Here is a 6,126-nt window from a genome sequence, read left to right as displayed (position 1 = left end):
GTTCCCAGCTGGGCGGTGGCACAAAGCACCGTGTGTTCCAAAAGGGATTTGCCCAGCAGGGGTCCTGATGGCTTCCTCGCTGAGCCTCCGGCTGACCCACCGCCCTGAGCTGTCCCCTGCTCTGAGTCCGGGCCTCTTCTGTTTTAGATGGGGATACTCTCCCCGCAGCCTTCGTTCTAAGCTCACGTTGTCTCCCAGAATCTTTGCTGGCAAAAGTAGTGTCTGTTAATGAACGTGGGCCCTGCCTGTGTTCTTTCTCCCTTGTCACCCTCCTTTAAAACAAAAATGGCCTGCCCTGAGCCGCGGGTGCGTTTGCTCCGCTGGTTACCCCGGGTCTGTTGGGCTACATGAGACGCGTCTCGCAACTCTGATGCCAAACCTGCTTTTATCCGCATGAATTTGAGCCACTGGAGTTGTGTGTCTTCAACATAGGAATGCAAAATGGTAAGCGCTGCCCTGCCTGCACTCCCTGGGGGCACAGCCGAAGTGCTTTTTAAAAAAAAAGATGTATCCATTGGAGAACATCAGTGTTACAGAGAGATGGAGATCTTCATTCCGCTGGTTCACTCCCCAGATGGCTGCAACGCCAGAAGTGGGCTGGGCGGGAGCCAGGAGCTTCATCCAGTTCTTCCATTTGGGTGCAGGAGCCCAAGTCCTTGGGCCCTCTTCCACTGTTTTCCCAGGCTTGTGAACAGGGAGCTGGGGCAGAAGTGGAGCAGCCAGGACACGAGCCAACACCCTATATGGGATGCTTAACCCCCTACGCCACAGCACGAGACCCGAGGCAATTTCTTAAGCATCCGTAAAGTGAGCCTGGGTCCTCTGCCTTGGAGCCACTGTCCTGTGCTGACTGTTCACTCAGCGGCCTGTGCCCAGGATGGCGGGAGAGGGGACAGCCAAATGCTTGGGCAGGTGCGAAAGAGCCTGCAATTGTTCCTTGGATTGTTTAACGATGTCACTGCTCTGCCATTGACTGTCATTGGATACAGCTGATGTTTAACACGGAAGAGCTTTCCGTTCTGTGAAACACCCTTCCCCGTGGGAGGGTAATGCCCTGTCTCCCCTGGCAGGGGGAGTCTGGATCGCGTGTCACTTCTCTGCCTGGTTCTGGGGTGGAGCCTTCACTGATGGCTCCCGTCTGTGAGTTGTCCCTTTCTGATTTTCCACAACCGGCACTCATTTGTCTCGTTAGATCTTTAGAGTCAATATTCTTGGTTCTTGTCTTCCAAATTCCGCACCCTACTAATGTGGACTCAGAAAAAGAAGTGGGTGGGCAGTGGGCCTTGGTCCGGCCCCTTTGGACCGCCCCTGCCTACAAAGATGATGTGTTGCTGCCATCTAATGGAAAGAGCAAGAACTGCAGTCGGGGAAACAAGCCGTACCTTTTCGGGTAGGATTTCTAAAGGGTTTCTGACACGTCCACCATGGCTGGGTACGAGCAATTGCCATCTTGCAGCGCGTCCTGCACGAAGGTGGATGGGACGCTGATACGCCGTCATCCCGAGGGCCCTGGGCTGCGGCGGAGCCGTGCGGTTTGGAAGCTCAAGTTGTATTTCAGTGAATTTGCTGGCAACGAAAACCGAGTGGGGGCGTTTCTGTGTCAGATTCTTAACCGTTCAGTTACTTTGTCAGAGGACTTGAACATTTTAAATACCAACTAACCTTACCTTTTAAAAAGTAGTCGAAGAATGTGTGTAGTACAGGTGCCCATCTGTAGCGCCTTGGTATTTATACTGTATCACAATTAGCCCATGAAATGCCTGGATGCATCGCAGTAGCCACTGTGGCCCGCGTGCCCTCTGGAGGTGGCTTATTCTGAAGTGTACCTCTAAATAAATGATACTCCCAGCAAACTAGCGTGGTGTTGCTTCGTCCAGGATGGAGACGCCGCCCCAAGAAACACTGCTGTCTGTGGCGACAGCTGCAGCTGTCCATTGCAGCCACCATGCGTGAAATGCGCGGACCCCACCTGAGTGGGAGAGCGGCCAAACGCTGAACCCCTGCAGAGCCTGCCTGTTCCGGGGGCGGGAACAGCGCCGCCGGGTCTCTCTGCTGTGCACCTGGCCCGCCCTGGTCCTGAGTGAGCATTCACTCACCGCTGTACCTGTCCCAGTCGGGTTCTGTTGTGATCATTAACCAGTGATCACTACAGAACCTCTGCCCCATCTGTGGGAGTTGAGGCTCGCTCTCTTGTGAAGCTCAAAACCTACTTTTTAAAGGATTTACTGGGGGAGGGGTGTAGTTTCATAGTGAGGAAACCTGCCACCTACGATGTCAGCATCCCATATGGACACTGATTCGAGTCCCGGCTGCTCCACTTCCAGTCCAGCTCACTGCTAATCACTTGGGAAAGCAGCAGAAGATGGCCAAAGTGCTTGGGCCCCTGCACTCACGTGGGAGACCGGACGAAGCTCCTGGCTTTGGATCAGCCCATTTCCTGCCGTTGCAGTGTTTGGGGAGTGACCCAGCAGATGGAAGAACTCTCTCTCTCTCTCTCTCTCTCTAATTCTACCTTTCAAATAAATAAATATTTTTAAAAGATTTATTTGAAAGGCAGTTTACCAAAAGAGAGACACACAGGGAGCTTCCAGCAGCTGATTCACTCCCCAAATGGCCACCATGGCAGGGCTGGGCCAGGCTGAAGTCAGGAGCCTGAAACTCCACCTGGGTCTCCCCATGTGGTTGCAGGGGCCCAAGCACCTAGGCCATCTTCGACTGCTTTTCCCAGGCCACTATCAGGGAGCTGAATCAGAAGTGGAGAAGCCGGAACTCGAACCAGCACCTGGATGGGATTCCAGTGTTACAGGCTGTGGCTTAACCCACTATGCTACAACACCGGTCCCTCAAAATCTATTTTTCAAAACGCTACAAAGTGCTTTTGATGGACTCACCATTGGAAGCTGCTTTGTAGAAATGTGCAAATCAATTTATTTGAGGTGACAGAAGGGTATCCTGTTGAGTCCAGTATTAGATTTTTTTAAAAAGATTTATTTTATTTATTTGAAAGACAGAGTTACAGAGAGAGGTAGAAACAGAGAGAGAGATCTTCCATCCACTGGTTCACTCCCCAATTGGCTGCAACAGCCAGAGCTGCACTGATCCGAAGCCAGGAGCCAGGTGCTTCTTCCCGGTCTCCCACATGGGTGCAGGGCCCCAAGGACTTGGGCCATCTTCTGCTGCTTTCCCAGGCCATAGCAGAGAGCTGGATGGGAAGTGGAGCAGCTGGGACTAGAACCGGCACCCATGGGGGATGCCGGCGCTTCAGGCCAGGGTGTTAACCCGGTGCACCACAGCGCCGGCCCCAATATTAAGATTTTAAGTTTTCATTAAAGTAGCCACAGGTGGTTCAATCGCCTGTGGGTTTTGTCCGCCCCTGTCGGAGGGAAGGGAGTTTGCACTGAGAACTCCCCGCGGCTGTCCTCCACGAGCACCACGCTTTTCAGGATCTGGAGCACACACGTTTACAAGAGCCCGGGCTTTGGGTGCAGGACGGCAGAGTCCTGCCCCTGCCGGAGGTGGCGCTGAGCGCTGCTGTGTGGTGGCTGGCTGAGTCCCCCGCAGCCCTCGGGAGCCGGGGGTGCGCCCTGGGCCGGTGCTGCCCAGGGCGGATCTGACGCTGCTTTGTTTTTGTTTTTTTCCAAGGCTTGTTTATTTGAAAGGTAGAGTTATGGAGAGAGGGAGAGACAGAGAATCCACTGGTTCACCCCCTAGTGGCCTGGCCCTGGCTGAAGCCCAGAGCTTCTTCCAAGTCTCCCACATGGGTGGCAGGGGCCCAGTCACTTGGGCCATCTTCTGTTGCTTTCCTGGGTGCATTAGCAGGGAGCTGGACTGGAAGTGGAGCAGCCAGGACTCGAACAGTCGCCCGTATAGAATGCAGGCCACAGCTCCAGGCCTGATTATTAATTGTTGCAACTGTCCCTTTGAGAGAGAGCCTGCCCAACCTTACGTGTCTTCACATTGAACACTTGGCTGTGTTCTTCCAGTAGAGGCTTGCGGACTAATAGCCATTTGGTTTTAGCTAGGAAGTGTAAAGTTTTTTCCCAAACACACACACACACACACACACACACCACAGAGTCACAGAAGCAACTCAAGTGTTCACAGATGAACGAATAACAAAATGTGGTTTTATATACAGCTGAATATTACTCAGCCTTGAAAAAGGTAAATTCTGGGCCGGCGCCATGGCTTAACAGGCTAATCCTCCACCTTACGGCGCCGGCACACCGGGTTCTAGTCCTGGTTGGGGTGCCGGATTCTATCCTGGTTGCCCCTCTTCCAGGCCAGCTCTCTGCTATGGCCCGGGAAGGCAGTGGAGGATGGCCCAAGTCCTTGGGCCCTGCACCCACATGGGAGACCAGGAGAAGCACCTGGCTCCTGGCTTCGGATCAGCGTGATGCGCCGGCCGCAGCGGCCATTGGAGGGTGAACCAACAGCAAAAAGGAAGACCTTTCTCTCTGTCTCTCTCTCTCTCTCACTATCCACTCTGCCTGTCAAAAAAAAAAAAAAAAAAAAAAAAAAGCAAATTCTGGCACATGCTGCAGCCTGGCTGGCCATAGGTGAAGCAGGAGACACCCTGGGCGACTGCACTTGTTTGAGGTACCCAGAGTGGCAGACAGGTGGCTGTCGGGGCTGGGGAGCAGCGGAGCCAAGTCTGGGATGGGCACGTGCTGCAGGGTGGATGTACGCCCGTGTTACCCTGTCGGGGCAGCATCCAGCACACGGGACGGCCAGGTAGCCGTGTGTGAACCCCCGCGTTCCCGCCCCAAGGGAAGCTGAGCAACAGAAGCCGACACTACGGTTGCGGTCGCCAGCCCCGCCCGCCCCCCCCCCCCAGCCCGGCGCAGCCGCTAAGTGGGCGGGGCCTGGCGCAGCCCTGCGGTGGGCGGGGCCGCTCTGATGGATTGGAAACGCCAATAGCTGAGACTTGAACCTGAGACTTGAACCAGGCACCACTCTGATATGGGATGCTGGCATCCCAAGCGGCATCTTGACCGCCAAGCCAAATGCCCATCCCTGTTGTTAGAGAAATAAAATAGACCACCTATACTAGCTTCAGCAATTCTTGTATTAAATTATTGTATGTGGGGCCAGCATTGTGGTGCAGCAAGTTAAGCTGCTGCTTGTACGCCATCCCACACCGGAGTGCCAGTTTGAGTCCTGGCTGCTTCACTTCTTCTTCTTCTTTTTTTTTTTTTGACAGGCAGAGTGGATAGTGAGAGAGAGAGAGAGACAGACAGAGAGAAAGGTTTTCCTTTTTGCTGTTGGTTCACCCTCCAATGGCCGCTGCAGCCGGCGCATCTCGCTGATCCGAAGCCAGGAGCCAGGTGCTTCTCCTGGTTTCCTATGCGGGTGCAGGGCCCAAGGACATGGGCCATCCTCCACTGCCTTCCCGGGCCATAGCAGAGAGCTGGCCTGGAAGAGGGGCAACCAGGATAGAATCCGGCACCCCAACTGGGACTAGAACCCGGTGTGCCGGCGCCACTAGGCGGAGGATTAGCGTGTTAAGCCACAGCGCCAGCCTGCTTCACTTCTGATCCAGCTTCCCACTAATGCACCTGGGAAGGCAGCAGATGATGGCCCAGGTGCTTGGAAACCAGGATAGAGGTCCTGGCTTTTGGCTTTAACCTGGACCAGCCCTGGCTGTTGCAGGCATTGGGGAAGTGAACCAGCAGATGGGAAATCTCCCTCTCTCTCTCTCTCTCTCCCTCTCTCTCTCTGTCACCCTCTCCTTCTCCCTCTCCCTCCCTCTCTCTCTCTCTCTCTCTCTCGTCACTCTGCCTTCCAAATACATTTAAATCTTTAAGAAAATTCATTGTAGACAATTCTGTCTATGACTCCCCCTCCCTCCTTGCACTTTTTAATACAGTTTTTCCCAGGCAGCATGATTGAACTATTGCAAAATAGAGGAGGATAGGTGTTGGGCACAGTGGGTGACCCACCACGTGGGATGCCTGCATCTCACACTGGAGTGCCTGGTTGGAGCTCCAGCTATTCCACGCTTCTGATCCAGCTTCCTGCTAATGTGCCTGGGAGGCAGCGGATGATGGCCCAAGTGCTTGGCTTCCTGCCGCCCTTATGGGAGATCTGGATGGAGCTCCTAGGTTGGAGTCCCTGGCTCCTGGC

This window comes from Lepus europaeus, chromosome 5 (genome assembly GCF_033115175.1).
Source record: "Lepus europaeus isolate LE1 chromosome 5, mLepTim1.pri, whole genome shotgun sequence".
In the NCBI taxonomy this organism is placed as follows: domain Eukaryota; kingdom Metazoa; phylum Chordata; class Mammalia; order Lagomorpha; family Leporidae; genus Lepus; species Lepus europaeus.
This window is presented reverse-complemented; position numbering follows the sequence as displayed.